The following is a 23854-nucleotide window of genomic DNA, read 5'->3' as shown; positions in this document are numbered from 1 at the left end:
TGATTCAGACACTGAAGCTTCTGAAAACAGCTGATTGGCAGGTTGCCAGGATTTGGCACCCCACTGATCTGATATTGAAAACATCCTAATAAACTGGTCATCAATAAGTAAGTCCTGAAAAATCCCTTTATCTCTTCTACAATATTTTTTTTAGAATGTTTATATTATAATTATAAATTCTAATTGGAGAACTGTGTTCTTCAGTTCTCTGTCAGAAGAAATTGTGGATTTTTCTGAACAAGTGTCCAAATTTTTTGCTTTAACAGTAGCAGATAACTGCCCGTGTTTCTACACACACACACACACACACACACACACTAGTGTAGGAAGAAAGTGGCTTGTTCTGGTCATCATCAGTCTTGATTTCCTGCACAAGTGACTCTTTCTCCTCCTGCTTCTCCTCCTCCAGTGGTAGCTGTTCATCCTCATCCTCCACTTCCTCCTGTATGGAACATTTCTACATGTGGGTACCCAACAGCTACAGGGTAGCCAGCAACATGCATAAGCTGTTCTTCTTCCACCATTCCTTGTTGTATTAGTGTGAGCATCCAAAGGTACATATCAGGGGGGTGACATCCTTGATGCTGCAGTTGTCCTTACTGACAAATCTAGTGGACCCTTTGAAAAGCCATAGTACGTGACAGGCTGCCACACTCTGAGATCTAAATAACACATGCTCCCTGCTGGGGTGCCTTGGTGCATGATATAATCATTAACCGGTTTACACTGCTCATACAGATGCTCCAGCATATGCAAGATGGAGATAGGAGGGCATTTTCAGACACTTAAGAACAGCTGAAATGTGCAGACATTCTCCTGGACATGGATAGCACCTTCTGCAAGCCACAATACTTTTTCAAAAAGCGTTGCAGCACAAAATTTATCACATGCGCCATGCATTTGTTATTTATCCAAATGCAGAACAACAACAATGTCCTTGTCGTTATCGCTGACCACCTTGTCAAGTTGTAGTTGGCGGAGAGACAGCCAGCAGGATATTTGCTGCTTGATGAAAATTATTATTTGAACCCCATTATTTGTCATCATTGGGAAAATCCCGATCCTCCTTATCAACTTGCAACTGTATAAATAATTTCTCCAAATAATATTAGAGATCCTCTAGCTAATGGATCATAGGGGAATGTTTTAATATATGATGAAGATGCCTGTTTATTTATATTTTTAACATATACACCATATTTGAGTTTTTATTTATTAAAGTGTTATTTTTAACTTGATATATATGGTTTTTAACTTAAATATTCAATACAGCACAATTCTGCAATATGTCAGTTATATTATTAGAAAAAACGCAATTGAGTTGGAAAAACCGCAACTATACCGCATTAAAACCGCAATGGTGGAATTACACCAAATAAATCCAGGATCCGGAGTTTTTGGATTACTTAATGGACTATAAAAGGTGGAGAGGTATGAGTGGCGCTTCAACCACTGAGGAAGGGGTGTAGACGTCCCGAAACGCGTCTGGTGAGAGGAAGAAAAGCGCCCACCTAATCTACTGGATCTCCATTGTATGGCCATGCGACAATAATCAGAAAGGAGAAAAAACCTTGCAGCTACAAGGACCGCTTCAGCATACAATTACGGACATCACGATTAAGGTATTATCCCTGCCTGCCTAGTCCCGCGATAGTGTGACATCATCAGTGCGAGACGGCTGATACGAGACGTCGAAGCAGCCGGCGCAGCTCGCCTCTCGTGGAGGACTCTGAGACGCGACAGCGGGAGTTGATACCAGGAATCAGCTAGGAACCTCTATTACCGATTTGGATACGAAGTATGCCCTAATCTACTGCTTTGAGCGGCCCTACTGACAGCTGCAAATAACTACGGAGAGACTTTTAATGCTACAAATACATTGTGTCTACATATACTATTTGGAAGTGACCCGCTGAGGGCACCTTTTGGACACTGTTATTTGAAAAGCGGTTTGCGGCAACACAAGTACTATAGGCGGTTTATTCTTTGGACACTTTTGATCTGGTTTGTGGTACTACAAGTACCAGAAGTGGACTTCACAAATTCAATGAGTGTTTTATGTAAGATCATCTGCAAATACCGACTGTCTAAAGAATTGTGGCATTAATACAGAGTTTTTCCACCCCCTATCAGTATATATATTATACATTGGTACCAATTATTTTTATTTTTCAGTAATTTTTAGTGTACAATTTTATGTGGATGTTATTGGATTTAACAGGTCCCAATAAATATTAAATTGATCCTGATATCCTATGGTCCGAGTGTTGTGAGTGCTCACTCCCCTTTCTTTTATTAAAAATATAAAAATATACGCATTTCAATGTTGCAGTTATTTGTGGTAAAAGTATTTAGTGGCCTATTTTAGTACAAAATAAAAATATATTCTCAGTTCACTTCTTCAGTTATATGTGTTGAAAGCGTTTATTGGTCTATTTCAGTACAGAAAGAAAAATATTTTCACACTTCACTGTTGTAGTTATTTGTGGAAAAAGGGTTTAGTGGCCTATTTCAGTACAAAAATAAAAATATATTCTCAGTTCACTTCTACAGTTATATGTATTAAATGCGTTTAGTGGCATATTTCAGTACAAAAATAAAAATATATTCTCAGTTTATTTCTGTGGTTATATGTGTTGCAAACGTTTAGTGGCCTATTTCAGTACAAAAAGAAAAAAATATATACGCATTTCACTGTTTAAGTTATTTGTGGTGAAAGTATTTAGTAGCCTATTTCAGTACAGAAAGAAAAATATATTTGCACTTCACTGTTGCAGTTATTTGTGTTGAAAGTATTTAGTGGCCTATTTCAGTACAAAAATCTAAATATATTCTCAGTTCACTTCTGCAGTTATGTGTCTTGAAAGCGTTTAGTGGCCTATTTAAGTACAAAAATAAAAAAAATAAACGTATTTCACTGTTGTAGTTGTTGTGAAATAATTTAGTGACCTATTTTAGTACAAAAAGAAAAATATATAGGCATTTCACTGTTGCAGTTATTTGGGGTGAAAGCGTTCAGTGGCCTATTTCAGTATAGAAAAAAATATATATACCATATTTTTCACCCTATAAGATGCACTTTCCCCCCGCAAAAGTGGGGGGAATATAGCAGTGCGTCTTATGGGGCGAATGCTGCATTTTGCCGAATTTTCGATAATACGCTGCGCCACGATCCTGCGCGGCGGGTGTATCAGCTGAGAGGGAGGAGGGGCTAGGTGGCCGGCATCTGCTTTTATAATGACAGCGGGGCCTGTGCAGTGACTGTATTCTACTACATGGGCCCCGCTCACTGTATATAATCGTATCTGTAATTGTAGGCATTGTTAATGTATAAAAATTCTCGGTAATCAGCGCCTGTATTACTTACAAGCGCTAGGTAGCAGAGAGGAGGGAAGAGGCAGGCCGGGAGGACGGGCGCTGGCAGCGTGAGTCACTACGTCATGCGCCCACGCCGCCTGCTTTATTCATAAAGTGGGAGGCGCAGGCACGTGACGTAGTGACTCACGCTGCCAGCGCCCATCCTCCCGGCCTGCCTCCTCCCTCCTCTCTACTAATGAGCGCTTGTAAGCAATACAGGTGCTGATTACCCAGAATTTTTATACATTAACAATGCCTACAATTACAGATAAAATTATATACAGTGAGCGGGGCCCGTGTAGTAGAATACAGTCACTTCATGGGCCCGCTGTCATTATAAAAGCAGATGCGACCCACACCCCCTGTATTGGGGGTCATTCACACTACAGGGACACTGGTATGGAGGGGATCTGTGGATGACACATAGCATAAGATGCTATATATGTGTCATCCACAGATCCCCCCATAACAGTGTCATCCACAGATCCCCATAACAGTGCCATCCAGAGACTCCAATAAGAGCCATCCAGAGATCCCCATAACAGTGTCACCCACAGATCCCCCATAACAGTGTCACCAACAGATCCCCCATAACAGTGTCCTCAACAGATCCCCCATAATAGTGTCACCTACAGACCACCATTAGTTCAAAACCCACCAAAAGCACACCTTTTTGTTAAAACAATTTTTTTTCTTATTTTCCTCCTCAAAAACCTAGGTGCGTCTTATGGGCAGGTGCGTCTTATAGGGCGAAAAATACAGTACTCACTTCACTGTTGCAGTTATTTGTGGTGAAAGCGTTTAGTGGCCTATTTCAGTACAGAAAGAAAAATATAAACGCACTTCACTGTTGCAGTTATTTGTGGTGAAATCGTTTAGTGGCCTTTTTCAATTAAAAAAAAAAAAAGTGCTGTAGATATGTATACACAAAAATTTTTATTAAAATAATAAAAGCAATATTAAAAACAAAGTATGCAACAGACTAAAAACAATCCATATGAGGATCTTATCAAGACTACTAAGTAATGATACCTGACCTAAAAGATTCCCTGAACGGAAAGACCTGGAAAAAATTACTATTGACACGTGTGTATTAATCAATATATTGTCACCCACAGCGATGTAGCCACACATCCAGTGCTTGCAAACATCACATTACTTGTCATAGATCAAATAATAAGCGGTATTAATATTAATAGATTATCCACAATAATATACCAGAAGTTTAATATTGAAATAGCAATAATAGCTGAGCCGCGATCAATAGATTTAATGACAATATTATGGCAAGATAGCTGTTGGTGACACTCTTAGGGGTATAGACCCATGATCAACAGTATAAATTCAATAGTACTGGTGGTGGATAACTGATAATATTGTTACTATAACATATAGATGTTAACCCTTATTTCAATTCTAGAATAGCGCACAGCAGTCTTTCAGCAAGACACAGCGCTGGTTCATACAAACGGTCCTCAGAGAGCCAGAAGAAAGGTAAGTCAGTAATAAATCCTTAATAGGTTGTTAATTATTTCCAAAACAATGTGTTATAATTCGAGTTGAGTGGACACCTGGATGTTCGGGTTCAACGGGTTCGGCCGAACTTCTCAAAAAAGTTTGAGTTCAGGAGCCGAACTTGACCCCGAACCCCATTGAAGTCAATGGGAACCCAAACTTTTGAGCACTAAAATGGCTGTAAAAATGTCATGGAAAGAGCTAGAGGGCTGCAAATGGCAGCAGAATGTTGTTAAGAGCATGGCAAGTGCCATAAGTGGATAGGAAAATGACTTTAAATAACATAAAACATAAAAAAATTATAATCTTGATCTAGGAGGACGAGGTCCATATGGAGTAGGAGGTTGAGGAGGCGGTGGATGTGGCAGTGTAGGTGGAAGCGGCGGTGGATGAGGAGAAGGTAGCCTACACTGCTTTTTGGTTTTAAATGTATTATTTTTTTTTTAAATTAGGGTACACCTCAAAACATTGGGAAATATAACCTGTGATAACCCGCTTCAGTCGTGCTAAACACACGTTCAGACAATACACTGGCTGCAGGGCAGGCCAGCACCTCCAAGGCGTAAAGGGTAAGCTCAGGCCATGTGCTCAATTTGGAGACCCAGAAGTTGCAGGGGGCAGAACCATCAGTCAGTTTGTGTAGGTGTGTGCAAACATACTGCCCCACCATGTCCCACGTCCCTGTGATGATATCTGCTCTATCAACTTTTGATGTTCTTTTCTGTGCCTACCATGTTGATCATGGTTAGCGGTGAATCAGGGTTCCACCCAGGAGAGGGAGCGTGAGAAAGAGAGACCACATCCAAGGGAGATCAATGGATGAAATTTAAATGTGATCGAGCGGAAATGTGGTAGAAACTATTAAAACGGAAGAATTGAAGGAAAGGAGGGGGCGCGCAGCATTTACCCACTCCTGACTCGAGGAGGTAATGACAATAAATAACAATACAGGACTCTTAAGATGCCCTATTATTTGAATGATTAATAAAAAATTACAGGGCATGTCACTGATCACAGCCTCACGGCAAGAACGTAAGTTAGGCCCGGGCCGGCGCATGCACACGGTAAACTGTGATGCCCCGGCCAGACTGTGGTTATTCAATGCGCACGCGCCGATATCGCGGTCAACGGCGCATGCGCGGGATTACGGACAGTAGAAGGCAGGATAGAGAAGAGACCAAGGGCGGGCAGACGCGGCTGAAGGGCGGGCAGAAGCGGCGGAGGGGGAGTGGATTTGCATACTGAATAAAAGTGTTTTTTGGAGGAACAATGATAGCAAGCAACATATAGTAAGCACAGTTTTAATAGGGGGGATGCCGTGGACATAAGTCTGTTATTAGGTTAATAGGGCGAATCGGCGTGAAAGACTCCCTTTAAGGACTGGGCCATTTTTTGCAAATCTGAACAGTGTCACTTTAAGTGCTGATAACTTTAAAACGCTATGACTTATCCAGGCCATTCTGAGAAAGTTTTTCTGTCACATATTGTACTTCATTAAACTGGTAAAATGAAGTAAAAATATTTTTTTTTTATTTATAAAAAAATACCAAATTTACCAAAAATGTTAAAAAAAATTGCACATTTCTAAGTTTCAATTTCTCTACTTCTATAATACATAGTAATACCTCCAAAAATAGTTATTACTTTACATTTCCCATATGTCTACTTCATGTTTGGATCATTTTGGGAATGACATTTTATTTTTTGGGGATGTTACAAGGCTTAGAAGTTTAGAAGCAAATCTTGAACTTTTTCAGAAATTTTCAAAAACCCAATTTCTAGGGACCAGTTCAGGTCTAAAGTCACTTTGCGAGGTTTACATAATTTAAACCACCCAAAAATGACCCCATTCTATAAACTACACCCCTCAAGGTATTCAAAACTGATTTTACAAACTTTGTTAACCCTTTAGGTGTTCCACAAGAATTCATGCAAAATAGAGATACAATTTCAAAATTTCCCTTTTTTGGCAGATTTTCCATTTTAATATTTTTTTCCAGTTACAAAGCAAGGGTTAACAGCCAAACCAAACTCAATATTTATGGCCCTGTTTCTGTAGTTTACAGAAACACCCTATATGTGATCGTAAACTACTGTACGGGCACACGGCAGGGCGCAGAAGGAAAGGAATGCCATACAGTTTTTGGAAGGCAGATTTTGCTGGACTGTTTTTTTTGACACCATGTCCCATTTGAAGCCCCCCTGATGCACCCCTAGAGTAGAAACTCCATAAAAGTGACCCCCATCTAAGAAACTACACCCCTCAAGGTATTCAAAACTGATTTTACAAACGTCGTTAACCCTTTAGGTGTTCCACAAGAGTTATTGGCAAATGGAGATGAAATTTCAGAATTTCAATTTTTTGGCATATTTTCCATTTTAATCCATTTTTCCCAGTAACAAAGCAAGGGTTAACAGTTAAACAAAACAATATTTATGGCCCTGATTCTGTAGTTTACAGAAAAACCCCATATGTGGTCGTAAACAGCTGTACAGGCACACGGCAGGGCGCAGAAGGAAAGGAATGCCATACGGTTTTTGGAAGGCAGATTTTGCTGGACTGTTTTTTTTGACACCATGTCCCATTTGAAGCCCCCCTGATGCACCCTTAGAGTAGAAACTCCAAAAAAGTGGCCACATTTTAGAAACTACGGGATAGGGTGGCAGTATTGTTGGTACTTGTTTAGGGTACATATGATTTTTGGTTGCTCTATATTAAACTTTTTGTGAGGCAAGATAACAAGAAATAGCTATATTGGCACCGTTTATATTTCTTGTTATATACAACATTCATCTGACAGGTTAGATCATGTGATATTTTTATAGACCAGGTTGTCACGGATGTGGCGATACCTAATATGTATACTTTTTTTATTTATGTAAGTTTTAAAAAATCATGTTTTAGTGTTTCCATAGTCTGAGAGCCATAATTTTTTCAGTTTTTGGGCGATTACCTTGGGTAGGGTATGATTTTTGCAGAATGAGATGACGGTTTTATTGGAACTATTTGGGGTGCGTGTGACTTTTTGATCGCTTGCTATTACACTTTTTGTGATGTAATGTGACAATTCTATTTTAATTTAGCACAGTTTTTATTTAAATTTTTTACGGTGTTCATCTGAGGGGTTAGGTCATGTGATATTTTTGTAGAGCCGGCCAATACGAACGTGGCGATACTAAATATGTACACTTTTTTATTTATTTATGTAAGTTTTACACAATAACAGCTTTTTTAAAACAAAAAAAAAATGATGTTTTAGTGTCTCCATATTTTGAGCCATAGTTTTTTTATTTTTTGGGCGATTGTCTCAGGTAGGGGCTCATTTTTTGCGGGATGAGGTGACGGTTAGATTGGTACAATTTTGGTGGGCAAACACCTTTTTGATCGCTTGCTGTTGTACTTTTTGTGATGTAAGGTGTACTTTTTGTGATGTAAAAAAAAAAAAAGTGGTAGGTTGTGGTGGCTCACTAGCAAGTAGTTAAGGTATGGTGCTGCAAGCTCATATAGAGGGAATCACCCCACCCTCTTTTAAAGGCAAATGTAGTAATAGAATAATGAGCGAGCACTCATACACTTGGCAACCAGATTGACATATGCAGAAAATATTTATTAAATCCCCATAAAATACAAGTAATAAAATTTATAAGAACAATGTAGCAATAATATACAACATTACAGTCACATATATTGTGGTAGATATGATCGACACTATATTCATATGACTCAATAGTGTCGATAAATTCAATAATATATATCACACCAAAAAACTTTCAAGTATATGCTGTTATTTGGGAAAGAGGGGGCGCTATCTTCTAGCGCTCTATCCCAATTTGGGAAACTGAATGTCACTGAAAATGTTATAGGTGTATTCACTGGGAGCGCAATATGTTCATAAAGTGTCCACAGGAATCCTGATAATATGAAAAGTCTCTTATAGCATATCATTTTAAGCTCAATATGAGCTTTGGATTGAAGAAAACTTTTAAATCGATGTTTGGCTTACCGTCTAGCGTCTGCTGTCTCCCTATTGCTTCAATGGAGCTTTAAATATTTGCCGGCTTATTCAGTCGCTCCATACAGCAAGCTGGTTTAAATTTCGCGGGAGTTCCAAAGATCGCAGGAGTAGCCACTCTGTTCCGCAATTTCCTTTGGTGCAGCTTTCGACGATAAGAATAGTTAATCCTTTACTGTAGAGATTTTCTTCTGTATGGCCATACAGTATTATCAGAGGCTTTTCAATGAAAGTACATCACTTGTTTCACCATACGCGTTACGGGTAGATTCACTCTCCCTTCCTCAGTGGTCAAGTGTCTGCCTGCTCTGCCTCCATTTTTATCCATTCCTTTAATTGCTTCCCAAATCTTGGACACCTGTTGTTCATGCTACTCCCAATTTGCCAGGGAATCCTCCCACATAATCAGGGGATAATTCTATACAGCCTTGATTTTTTTCAAATTTTTTTTTTTTCCCCTCTTGCAGTTTCCATGCGTTTTTTATGCTTTTTTTGGGGACACATGCGTTTTTTGTCCCAGATGTCCCAATTGGTATGATATATCATTGTGTGAAATATAAACTTGATATCTGATTGCTAACACTTATAAAATGACTTTTTATAATAAAATATTAATAAACAAATTTTCAAGATTAAAATATCAATATAAGAATATAAAACAATAAATAATAGATGTGAGGAATCTTGAAAGTTTCATAGGAATCCTAGAGTTTGATACAATTATTCGGATTTGATAGAGAAAAGCTATGGCAGATGTCTTTAGAGAATTAGAGGGACTACTACAGAAACAACTCAGACAGTATTGGGAGATAAGGTCCCTACAGCAGTATATAGAGCATGGTAAAATTCCTAAGGGGTTAATCTTGAACAAAACCCCAGCACAAGATCTCCTGGATGAGGAGTTTGAGGTGGAATGGAATAGATTACTATTCTCCTGTTCCATTTCACTCATGCAACTCATAATAAAAAGGAGAACAGCACTATTGGAAGTGCTGAATCAAAAAATTGGAAAATTAAAAGACCACCTTGAAAAATTATCTAGAAATAGTGAATTTGAAATGTGGCAACAAAGACTCTGTAGTGGATCAGATAAAATTGAGAGTGAGATCATTAATAAAAAAACAAAAAAAACACCAGAATACACAGAGAAATCACCAGGGTGAAAGATTTGGGGAACAAATTCCCTTATCACAGAATGAGATCCCAAAAGGGAAGAAAAGGGAAGGGGATAGGGATCGACAGGGCTTATCAGACAGCTACTCAATCTCTGTGACTAACAGATATGAGGAGCTGTCTGATCGGCATTTTTTAGATCATACCCCAGCACATCATAGAGCAGGAATACGGCACAGAGAAAGGACACCTCCCAATCACAGTTTAGAATCACTGACACATCACTACAATTTAAGACCCAAGAGCACTTATCAATACCAGAACACAGGGAAGGCACAACATCACATATCACAGAGACAGGATCACCATGCACCCCAAAAGATGAATCACACAGAACAAGTAAGATACCAACACTCAAGACACAGAGGAGGGTCAGAAAGACAAGACGAAGTAAGAGGAAGAGACACATATCACAAAAGACATCACTAGCAACGGATCTCAGCGCAATAATTAATTTAAGTTCAACCACCTTGACTAAAACCCAAAATAATCTGTTAGAGAAAGGTCTTAAGTTTGCCCCCACCAATAAGATGGATAAATTCTCTACATATATAAGAGTACAAAAACTAATAAGGAATATCTGCCTCAAAAAATATTTTATCAAAAATCCAATTGTGAGGAATGAGAAAGTGATAGTTGAAAAAACCATAAAAAAGACAAAAAACCCTAACAAAAACCTCCTAAAAAATAAATCAAATATGTTTCCAAGGAGTGAAATCAGTAAAGAAATAGGAGCCTTTCAGAAGTGTGTAGAGGAAGATATCTGTAAATTAAAGGCTAGACCAAGAGCCACAAACAATCTTACCAGAGGAGAGTTTGAGGCATTGAAACAACTACAAAAAAACACTCCATCACTATACGCCCCGCGGACAAGGGAGGTGCGGTAGTGGTGATGGACACAATTAATTATAATAGGGAATGTCTCCGACAACTCTCAGATGGGGAGACCTATCAAAAATTGGGGGGAGACCCCCTTGAGAGATTTGAGTTGGAGCTCAGGAGATACAGTATGGACGGATTGGATAATGGTATAATATCACAGCAGGAACTGGATTTCATTTTGTGCACACAGAGGAGGCTACCATGCTTCTACTGCCTGCCCAAGGTGCATAAAAATCCGAATGATCCCCCAGGACGCCCTATCGTCTCAGGGATTGGATCTATCACATCCAACCTGTCCAAATATATAGACGTACAGTTACAGCCAATAGTCAAGAAAACCAATTCCTATATTAAAGACACTACCCAAATCATACAGATTCTGGAAAACCTAGATGTCCAGTCTGGATGGATTATGGGTACACTTGATGTTCAGTCACTTTATACTGTGATTGAACATCAGCAAGGAATGGATGCTGTAAAAATGCAATTAATAAGAGATGGCTCGTATGGAGCAATAAAAAAAAAATTATAACAAAAGGAATAGAGTATATCCTGAGCCACAACTACTTCTTTTTTGAGGGGGAATTCTTCCTGCAGAAGCGGGGTACCGCCATGGGGACCAGATTCGCCCCCAGCTATGCTAATTTGTTCTTGGCTGAGTGGGAGTACAACCTCATCAAGCTGAGGCTGGGGATGGATCTGGCCCTGTGGCGCCGTTATATAGATGATGTGATCTTCATCTGGAAAAAGAGTAAAGAAGAATTGGAAAAATTCCTAGAAACAATTAATATTAATAATTTAAATCTGGTCTTTACCTCAAACATACAGGAGAGCACCGAATTCTTGGATTTATTAATCACACAATCTGGTAATAAATATATATGTGAGACATTTCGTAAACCCACAGCTAGAAATAGCTATATTGATTTTTCTAGCTGTCACCTGCCAAAATGGCTGACAAATGTTCCCTCTGGTCAGTTCCGTAGGATTAAGCGGAACTGCACAGAGGGACATACTTTTGAGATGGAAGCCATTGAGATGAAAAGACAATTTATTGAGAAGGAATATCCTGAAAACTTAGTGGAGGAGTCACTCAATCAAATTAGGAAATTAGATAGAAGATAGTTCTTTAATAAGGAGGACAATAAAGATAAAAATTAGATGGATAATGAGGAAGATAAAACACAAAATAAAGAAGCCATGAGAGTTGTTCTTCCATTTAATGAGAATTATAGGAAGATTCAGAAAATTATTAAAACCCATTGGCACCATGTGTTGAATGACAAAATTGTGGGACACTTACTCCCGACTGTTCCGACGATTACCTTCACTAGGGCACCCAATCTAGGTATTAAGGTGGCCCCTACCGTAAAACCGTGGAAGCAGAATAAGTTGAGTTTTTCAGGAACTTGGCTGAGTTTGAAGGGTTTTTATAAATGTGGAAGGTGTATGGGTTGTAGAATGAATAAAAAACCCCGCCTGACGACTAATGTCCCCTCGACTCAGAACAATTTTAATTGGGAGATAGAAGATTGTCTTACATGTGACTCCAGTGGAGTTATCTACCTTCTCCAGTGCCCCTGTAACAGACAATATATAGGACGTACCAAGAGGCCATTCAAAAAAAGAGTGGCCGAACATATTGCCAACATCAGGAAGGGGTACGATAAACATTCCCTATCTAAACATTATAAAGAGATGCATAATCAGGATCCATCGAGCCTGATGTTTACGGCACTGGAGAAGGTGGAGAAACACTGGAGAGGCGGTGATTTTATCAGACAAATGTCTAGGATAGAATCCAGACGCATTTATGAATTTGGATCTCTACAACCGAAAGGCCTTAATTCGGAGTTGGAAATTTTTGGATTTATGTAGGTTGGGTGTCTCGTGGCCGACGGCACGTCGCATGCTAGGCCGTTTATCGGCGCTGCGACGTGTCCTTGGCTCAGAGATACCCACCCTTCTTTCTCTATCAAATCCGAATAATTGTATCAAACTCTAGGATTCCTATGAAACTTTCAAGATTCCTCACATCTATTATTTATTGTTTTATATTCTTATATTGATATTTTAATCTTGAAAATTTGTTTAATAATATTTTATTATAAAAAGTCATTTTATAAGTGTTAGCAATCAGATATCAAGTTTATATTTCACACAATGATATATCATACCAATTGGGACATCTGGGACAAAAAACGCATGTGTCCCCAAAAAAACGCATAAAAAACGCATGGAAACTGCAAGAGGGGAAAAAAAAATAAAAAATTTGAAAAAAATCAAGGCTGTATAGAATTATCCCCTGATTATGTGGGAGGATTCCCTGGCAAACTGGGAGTAGCATGAACAACAGGTGTCCAAGATTTGGGAAGCAATTAAAAGGAATGGATAAAAATGGAGGCAGAGCAGGCAGACACTTGACCACTGAGGAAGAGAGAGTGAATCTACCCGTAACGCGTATGGTGAAACAAGTGATGTACCTGCATTGAAAAGCCTCCGATAATACTGTATGGCCATACAGAAGAAAATCTCTACAGTAAAGGATTAACTATTCTTATCGTCTAAAGCTGCACCAAAGGAAATTGCGGAACAGAGTGGCTACTCCTGCGATCTTTGGAACTCCCGCGAAATTTAAACCAGCTTGCTGTATGGAGCGACTGAATAAGCCGGCAAATATTTAAAGCTCCATTGAAGCAATAGGGAGACAGCAGACGCTAGACGGTAAGCCAAACATCGATTTAAAAGTTTTCTTCAATCCAAAGCTCATATTGAGCTTAAAATGATATGCTATAAGAGACTTTTCATATTATCAGGATTCCTGTGGACACTTTATGAACATATTGCGCTCCCAGTGAATACACCTATAACATTTTCAGTGACATTCAGTTTCCCAAATTGGGATAGAGCGCTAGAAGATAGCGCCCCCTCTTTCCCAAATAACAGCATATACTTGAAAGTTTTTTGGTGTGATATATATTATTGAATTTATCGACACTATTGAGTCATATGAATATAGTGTCGATCATATCTACCACAATATATGTGACTGTAATGTTGTATATTATTGCTACATTGTTCTTATAAATTTTATTACTTGTATTTTATGGGGATTTAATAAATATTTTCTGCATATGTCAATCTGGTTGCCAAGTGTATGAGTGCTCGCTCATTATTCTATTATAAAAAAAAAAAAATATTTATTTAGCACAGTTTTTATTTTTTATTTTTTACGGTGTTCACCTGAGGGGTTAGGTCATGTGATAGGTTTATAGAGCCGGTCGATAAGGACGCGGCGATACCTAATATGTATACTTCCCCCCCCCCCCTATTTTTTACCAATTTTTTTAAACTTTATTTGGGGAAAATTAAGGTTTTTTTTATTTTTACTTGAAACTTTACATTTTTGGGGGGGAAAACTTTATTTTTTCAACTTTTTTTCCTTTATTTTTTGTCCCACTTTGGGACTTGAACTTTTGGGGGTCTAATTTTTTACTATGCATTCCAATACTTCTGTATTGGAATGCATTGGCTGTATGAGTAATACAGTGTGTATTACTCATACAGCTTCCGGTCTGTGAGATCCAGGGGGCTGGGTCTCACAGGCTCTTCACCGGAAGGCAGCGCAATGCCTTCCTTAGGCATCGCGCTGCCTTCCATGCCATCGGGTCCCCCCCACAGCCCCTTGGGGACCCGATGGCACTGCCGACCACCGCCGCCGCACCAGGTAAAAGCCGCAAAACTCGGTCTGAATTGTCACGGGACCCCCCCACGCATTTAGCAGAGGTGCCTGCTCAATGATTTGAGCAGGCACCTTGTTCCGATCACCACCCGCCGGGCGGCAGTGATCAGAACAACACATGATGTACCAGTACATCATGGGTCCTTAAGGACTCGGGAACCATGCCGTACTGATACGTCATGGGTCCCTAAGTTGTTAAACGTAAATGTGGGACAACTTGTTAAAGTTTAAGCATTGAATAAAAGGAGGTGGCGCACATCAATTAAAGAAGAATTTCTGAAATGTAATTCTCTGTCACCTATGCAGAGCAGGGGTTTCTATCTGGCAAAACGTGTAAAATGTCATCTGACAATGTATCAGACGATTTTTTGAAATGTATGTTCCTGTCACCTATGCAGAGGTGCCCCCTTGACGTCCACCATCCATTTGGATATCTTCTCTATCAACTTTTGATGTTCTTTTCTGAGCCTACCATGTTGATCACGGTTATCGGCAAATCAGGGTTCCATGCCAGAGAGGGAGCGTGAGAAAGGGAGACCTCATCCAAGGGAGGGCAATGGCTGCAATAAGATGAAGCAGAAATGTGGGACAACTTATTAAAGCAGAAGGATCGAAGGAAAGGGCCAATTAAAGACGAGTTTTAGAAATTTAAGTCCCTGTCACCTATACAGAGCAGGGGTTTATATCCGGCAAAATTGGTAAAATGTCACCTGACAATGTAACAGACAATTTTTTTAAATATATGTTCCTGTCACCTATGCAGAGGTGCCCCCGTGACGTCCACCATCCATTTTGATATCGTCTCTATCAACTTTCGATTTTCTTTTCTGAGCCTACCATGTTGATCACGGTTATCGGCGAATCAGGGTTCCACGCCGGAGAGGGAGTATGAGAAAGAGATACCAAGGGAGATAAATGGATGAAAAATTTTGAGAGCGTAAATATGGGAAAAGTTATAAAAGCAGAAGGATCGAAGGATCTGTTACCTATGCAAAATAGGGGTTTTTCATCGCCAGAAATGGGTTAATGCCACCCACCAATGGAACAGATTGTTTTAAAAATTTCGGTCCCTGTCACCTATGCAGAGCAGGGGTTAATTCATGTCAAAAATTGTAAAATGGAAAATGCAAATGTGATCGCACACTACATCCAGCACTCTGCCCTCCATGCTAGATGAGACATTGGTGTACATTTTGGCCAAAGCGTAATAAGCCACTCACCGCGTCAAGGTCGTCTCATTTGAGTGGTCCCTAACTCTTGTTCCTACCTGTTTATGGGCCATGACAGCCACATAAAGTCCAGGGAATGCAGGTCAGCATGCAAGCTAAGTACACTCTGCTTTTAACCCCGTCTGGTGCCATTACAGCTTTCATCGGATCCAGGGATGCAAGTACCAACATGCATGCTGAGCCCACCATATACTTCTCCTGGAGCCAAATGGCTAATGGTAGGTTCTTTATAAGCAGACTCAGTTTTAAACTGACTTTAAAACCAGCCTCCAGGACCGATTGACTGGTCAGGTGTGCTTGACTCAAAGGAGATCGCCACGCCTCCAATATATGCTACAAAGAAAAAATGTGGTGGGTTGAGCCCGCACAACCTGCCTGTAGGTGCAGATCACTATGGCGAAATACATATACAAACGGAAAATGCAAATGTGATCGCACACTACATCCAGCACTCTGCCCTCCATGCTAGATGAGACATTGGTGTACATTTTGGCCAAAGCGTAATAAGCCACTCACCGCGTCAAGGTCGTCTCATTTGAGTGGTCCCTAACTCTTGTTCCTACCTGTTTATGGGCCATGACAGCCACATAAAGTCCAGGGAATGCAGGTCAGCATGCAAGCCAAGTACACTCTGCTTTTAACCCCGTCCGGTGCCATTACAGCTTTCATCGGATCCAGGGATGCAAGTACCAACATGCATGCTGAGCCCACCATATACTTCTCCTGGAGCCAAATAGGTGTTTTTTTAATGACAGAATATAATACCAGTATCTAACGCGTGTATCTCACACTGACATATGCAGCAAAGGCTTCAAATTAAGTATTTTGCCCAAAATAGGTGTTTTTTTAAAATAACAGAATAGAACAGCAGTATCTAACGCGTGTATCTTACACTGACAGATGCAGCAAAGGCTGCAAAATTAAGTATTTTGCCCAAAATGGGTGTTTTCTTAATAACAGAATAGAACAGCAGTATCGACCGCGTTTATGTCACACTGACATATGCAGCAAAGGCTGCAAATTTAGTCTTTTGCCCAAAATGGGTGTTTTTTTAAACCCAGAATATTATTGCAGTATTTATAGCTTGTATGTCACACTAACAAATGCAGCATAGGCCCCAGATGTAGGGTATTGCCAAAAATTGGTGGTTTTTTTTAAACCAAGACAATTATTGAAGTATTGCAAGCTTGTATTTCACTCTGACAAATGCTGCAAAGGCACCAGATGTAGGATATTGCCAAAAATTGGTGTTTTTTTAAAACCCAGATTATTATTGCAGTATTTCAAACTTGTTTTTCACACAAAAAAATGCAGTGTAGGCCCCAGATGTAGGGTATTGCCAATTATGGGTGTTTTTTAAATCCAGAAAATTATTGCAGTATTTCAAGCTTGGATTTCACACTGACAAATGCTGCAAAGGCACGAGATGTAGGATATTGCCAAAAATGGGTGTTTTTTTAAACCCAGATTATCATTGCAGTATTTTAAGCTTGGATTTGAATGCAAAAAATGCACATATGCTGTGCTGGTGTACTGAGCTTGCATAAAATGGCCGCCGCCCACCTAACTAACAGACGGATAAAAGTTATTTTTCTGTGTCACTGGGTTTAGGGCAGGGTAAATAGATTGTGCACTGCACCTACAAAACTAAATCTATGTAGATAGCTGAGTTAACAAGCACTTCTGATTAAAGATTTCCTATTCTCTCCCTCACAGCAGCAGCATTCTCTCCCTACACTAGTAGCAGCAGAGTGATGTGCAGCGCTTTTTGACTCCAGCTTATATAGAGGCTGGGTCACATGCTGCATTGGCCAATCAAAGCCATGCCATTAGTAGGCATGGCAGTGATGACTTCTAAGGGCACAGAGTTAAACGCTTGTTGATTGGCTGCTCTGCAGCCTTTCAAAAAGCGCCATTAACTCGCTGAACACCGAACCCGAACCTGAACTTTTACTGAAATGTTCGAGTTCGGCTCCAGGGTGCAAAAATCCTAAAGTTTGGGTTCGGTCAACCCTAGTGGATATGCTTATCTGTTATAATGCCACCAGCAGCACTAAATACACACTCACACAAAACGCTGGCGGCAGGGCAGGCCAGCACCTCCAAGGCGTAGAGTGCCAGTTCATGCCACGTGTCCAGCTTGGACACCCAGTAGTTTTAAGGCACTGAGGAATCATTGAGGATGCTGACAAGGTCTGCTATGTACTCCTTCACAATTTTTTCCCTCCTTGTGACACTAGGCCACGCATCAGGGTGATGACGGGGTGTCATGAAACTGTCCCAGGTTTTGGAGAGTGTTGCCCTGCCTCTGTTTGAATTGCTGTGTGTTACCCTTGTCTCCCCTACTTGGTTGGCCAAGGAACTACTGACTCTTCCGCCAGCGTTGTCAGATGTAAATTTTTGGAGCAATTTTTCAACAAGGATCTTCTGGTATTGCACCGTTTTACTCATCCTCTCCACCAGAGGAATGAGAGATGAAAACTTCTCTTTGTAGCGGGGGTCGAGAAGGGTGAACAACCAGTAATCCGTGTTGTCTAAAATGCATATAACGCGTGGGTCGCGGGAAAGGCAGCCTACCATGAATTCAGCCATGTGTGCCAGAGTACCAAAAGGCAAGACTTCGCTATTGTCATCAGGAGGATCACTCTCATTCTCCTCATCCTCTTTCTCCTCTTCTGCCCACCCATGCAGAATAGGTGGAACTAAACTTCCATGGGTACTTCCCTCTGTAGTGGAGGCAACTATCTCCTGCTTCTCCTCCTCCTCCTCTCCATCGTCCAATTTGTGCTGAGAAGGCAAACTGAGGGTGGTCTGGCTATCACCCTGTGTAATGTCTTCCCCCATTTCCACCTCTTCCACATGCAAAGCATTGTCCTTAATTGTGAGCAGCGAGCGTTTGAGTAGACACAGAAGTGGGATCTTTACGCTGTGTGATATAGTGACAGGTCTCACGCAGGTTAGAGGCAAGGAAGGGGTAGATCGTGCAGTCCACGCCCCTATTCCACCACAGGTGAGACCAGCTGGAGGTACTCAGCCTGGCAGAAAGCACCTCCCAGAGTGTCAGCAAGGGGCGAGTGTGTTACCTGTGGACAGAGGCCTGGAGGCTCTGTCTGTGTGGTCTCAGCTGAGCAAGGCTGAGGGACCACAAGGCTGGGAGATAGCCTGGAGTTGGGTGACGAAGCGACGCCTGGGAGGGTCACAGGGCTATAGTCAAGCGGTCTACTAAGCCCCAATCCCCCACAATAAACACTGAACTAGAGACAGTGGGTGTACTGGACTCTGTACAGCCAGAAGGCTGTGGGACATTGGCTGACAATGCCGCATGGGTTCACGGGTGTGAACTGTGTCTTAGGTGAGTCAGAAACTTCATGTTTAGTTAGAGCCCAGCCGGGCAGGTGTTTATTTTGTATTATTTATGTTTGGTTTGCTGAGGCACAATAAATGCACTGTTTGGACATAAAACCTGGTGTCCTGAAGACGATTCTTGTGAGAATAACCCCCGAATAAGAGACGATCCCTTACAGCTGATAATAGCGTCATCACCGCTCATCATCTATGAGGTCAGACATCCATGGCCACTCCTCGCTTGTGAATTGCGGAAGCTGACTGGAAAGGTGACGACTATGTTGCAGCTGGTATTCCACTACTGCCCTCTGCCGCTCACAAAGCCTGGCCAACATGTGGATCTTCGAGCTCCAGCGTGTGCTCATGTCACACAACTTCCGCTGAGCTGGCAATTGTATGCGCTGCTGCAGCGTTGACAGACCGGCTAAAGCAGTCAATGATTTTCGGAAATGGGCACACATGCGACACACCTTCACCAGTAGCTCAGGAAAATTGGGGTCGGTTTTGAGAAACCGATGAACCACTAAGTTTAAGACGTGAGCTAGGCATGGTATGTGTGTGAGCTTGCCGAGCTCTAAAGCCGCCACCAGGTTACGACAATTATCAGACTAAACTATGCCTGGTTCTAGATTGAGTGGCGAGAGCCACAGCTCAGTCTGGTCTCTTATCCCCTGCCACATCTCTGCAGCGGTTTTCGGTTTGTCCCCTAAGCATATCATCTTCAGCATGGTCTGTTGCCGCTTCCCCACTGCAGTGCTACACTGCTTCCAGCTACCGACTGATGACTGACTGGTGCTGCAATCGGATAATTCAGAGGTGGAAGTGGAGGAGGAGGCGAAGGAGGAGAAGTGGGGTTTGGAGCCACTAATGTAGGTGGTGGCAGAATCTCTGATGGAATTAGGGCTTGTAATTCTTGGCGTCAGTAGCACCTGTGCCATCCCAGGGTACGACTCACTCCCGGCCTCCACAACATTCACCCAGTGTGCTGTCAGGGAAATGTGGTGCCCCTTGCCAAATACACTTGTTCATGTGTCCGTGGTTAAGTGGACCTTCCCAGTAACTTCTTTGTTCAGGGCACGTTTGATGTTATGGGACACATGTTGGTGTAAGGCGGGCACACCTTGACGGAGTACCACTGGACAGCCGCCATCAGGCTGGTGAAAGCCTCAGTGTACACAAGCCTAATTGGCAACATTTCCATGGCCAGTAATTTGGAAAGCTGTGCATTTAGTGCTATGGCCTGTGGGTGGCTGGGTATTTACGCTTGCGTTCAAATGCCTGGGGTAAGGACATTTGGATGCTGCGCTGGGACACGGAAGTGGATGTGGTCACTGATAGGGCTTGCAAAGGTCCAGGTGCAGGGTGGGAGGCATCCGGGTCTGTGCCTTCGACAGGGGATTGGCCAGCACGTAACACAGGGGAAGAGGAGGCAGTGGCGTGACCCGCAGACACAGATTGTGGACCCAGGCGTTCATCTTACTTATTAAGGTGCTTGGATGCCATGTGGCGGATCATGCTGGTGGTGGTGAGGTTGCTAGTGTTCACGACCCGGCTCATTTTGGTACGGCACAAGTTGCAAACTACTATTCTTTTGTCATCCGCACTTTCCTCAAAAAAAGCGCCATACTGTGGAACACCTACCCCTTGGCAAGGGAGATTTCTGCAAGGGGGTGCTCCGGGGAACAATTTGATGGTCTGTTTAGTGTTGCCCGCCTTCTCCCTTTTGCCACCCCACTGCCTTTTTCAGCCTGTTGCGGTGCAGCAGATCCCTCCCCCTCTGTACTGCTGTCCTCGCTCGACTTTTCACCTTCCCAGGTTGGGTCAGTAATTTCATTGTCCACCACCTCATCTTCCACGTCCTCACTCTGCTTATCCTCCTGACTTGTTGAACTAACCACTACCTCAGTGATTGATAACTGTGTCTCATCCTCTTCATCAACCTCTTGGGACAGTAAATGCCGTTGAGTTATTGACAACTGTGTCTCATCATCATCCACCTCATTAAACAGTAATTGTCATTCCCCACCGTCATCTTCTTCTGATTGTGGATGCTCAAGAGTTTGGAAATCAGGGCACAAGATCTGCCCCTCTTCAAGCGTGCTTGGCGAGAGGGCAAAATCAAGAAATGGAAAGAGCTCCTCGGAATATCCGATTGTGGGATCACTTGTTTGCCCAGACTCTCCATGTTGGGAGGAAGGAGGATCAGGGTGAGGATTGGGTTGAGCAGACTCTTGGCTACTGAGACTGGACTTGGTGAAAGACAGTGTGGTGCTTAACCGACTGGAAGCATTATCTGCTGCAATCCAACTGACCACCTGGTCGCACTGGTCTGACTTCAAGAGTGGTGTCCTGTGCCACCCTGCAAACTGGGACATGAAGCTAGGTATCGTGGTTGATTGTTTTTCTTGTGCTCTGGCAGCAGGCACAGTTTCACCGTGCCCAGAGCCACAGCCTCTGCGTGCACCATCAGAAGCATGGCCACTTCCTCGTCCCTTACTGCTCGCCTTGCGCATATTAAATGATATATATGATTGAAAGTCTGTCACAAGTACAGTAGCGTAGGATTTGGAAGTGTATGCACAAACAAATTTAAAAAGGTATTTGGGATGTGGAAAAGTCACATAGGAGATGTCCTGCAGGTAATATCAGTGCTGTCACCAAAAAAATTACAGGGAATGTCACAGATATTTGGGATGAGGAAAGGTTATACAGGAGAGGTATCACTGGTAATGTCACTGTCCGCAGCGTCTACGCAAAAACGTACACTGTAGATGTGGCCCTGGTAATGTCACTGTCCGCAACGGACACCGTCTACGGAAAAAGTACACTGGATGTCACAGATATTTTTTGCATGCGCACACTTTAGCTGCGCCACATCTCCTGTGTAATGTCAATGTCTGCAGCGGATACCATCTACGGAAAAAGTACACTAGATGTCACAGATTTTTTTTGGATGCGCACACTTTACACTGGAGATTTGGCGCAGCTAATGTCGCTGTCTGTAGCGGCCTAACTATTGTACGCTATTTAGCGCAGGATGCGTTAAAAATAGATATTGCTGCCACACACAATAGTCCTTAAAATAACTTTTGAGTCTCTGAAAAATTTTGGTGGTAAAAATATTCTTAAATCACTCCCTACACTGTCTGTCCCTTCCTCAGCACAGCTCTCCCTGACTAAGAATGAGCCGAACATGCGTCATCGGGTGATATATATCCCCCGATGACACATTCCAGCCAGCCAATCACTGCCAACATGACTACGGCATTAGGCCTATTGCACACGGACGTTTTTTTTTCCCGTTTACTGGCCGTTTTTTGCGTTCCGTATACGGTCCGTATACGGAACCATTCATTTCAATGGGTCCGCAAAAAAAACGGAATGTACTCCGTATGCATTCCATTTCCGTATTTCCGTTTTTCCGTTCCGTTTTAACATAGAACATGTCATATTATTGCCCGCAAATCACAGTCCGTGGCTCCATTCAAGTCAATGGGTCCGCAAAAAAACGGAACACATACGGAAATGCATCCGTATGTCTTCCGTTTCCGTTCCGTTTTTTGCTGAACCATCTATTGAAAATGTTATGCCCAGCCCAATTTTATCTATGTAATTACTGTATACTGTATATGCCATACGGAAAAACGGAACGGAAAAACGGAACAGAAACGGAAACACAACGGAAACAAAAAACGGAACAACGGATCCGTGAAAAACGGATCGCAAAACACTGAAAAAGCCATACGGTCGTGTGCAATAGGCCTTACAGTGAGGGAAGCACTTACCTGCACGTTTATTGGCTGCATAGCAGCCAAGAAACGTGCGGGGCAGAGACTCGAACAATGCGTTTGAGCACATACGGTATTCGGCCGAATACCACCATGTGCCAAGCATTGAGATGCTTGAGCCGAACTGGTGTTCGGCTGAGCATGCTCAATCATCAATAGAAATTATCCAAACAGGATTTAAACAGCACTATTTTAAGCATATTTCATGAGTTACATATATTCTGAAGCACAGTATAAAAATAAAAAAAATTAAATTAGATATTTGAAAAATAACACTGATCAAAATTCTAGAACACTTTCAGATACCTCCCAGTTATTGGTGCTAATATGGACACCTGGTCCTTATTTCCTCAAGATGTTGGCAGCCTAAGGCCTCTTTCACATGGGCGAGTTTTCCGTGCGGGTGCAATGTGTGAGGTGAACGCATTGCACCTGCACTGAATCCGGACCCATTAATTTCTATGGGGCTGTGCACATGAGCAGTGATTTTCACGCATCACTTGTGCGTTGCGTGAAAATCGCAGCATGCTCTATATTGTGCGTTTTTCACAGAACGCAGACCCCAAAGAAGTGAATGGGGCTGCGTGAAAATCACATTCATCCGCAAGCAAGTGATTTTAGCGCTTGGTTTCTAGGTGACAATCGGGATGGAGACCCAATCTTTATTATTTTACCTTAGGACCGGGTAGAAAAGGACCTTTGGTGACGTCACTGCGCTCATCACATGGTCCATCACCATGGTGATGGACCATGTGATGAGAGCAGTGACGTCACCAAAGGTTCTTTTTCTCCCAGGTCCTCAAAGAAGAA

The sequence above is a fragment of the Bufo bufo genome, chromosome 2 (assembly GCF_905171765.1).
Source record: "Bufo bufo chromosome 2, aBufBuf1.1, whole genome shotgun sequence".
Classification (NCBI taxonomy): domain Eukaryota; kingdom Metazoa; phylum Chordata; class Amphibia; order Anura; family Bufonidae; genus Bufo; species Bufo bufo.
Note: the sequence above shows the minus strand (reverse complement) of the source record.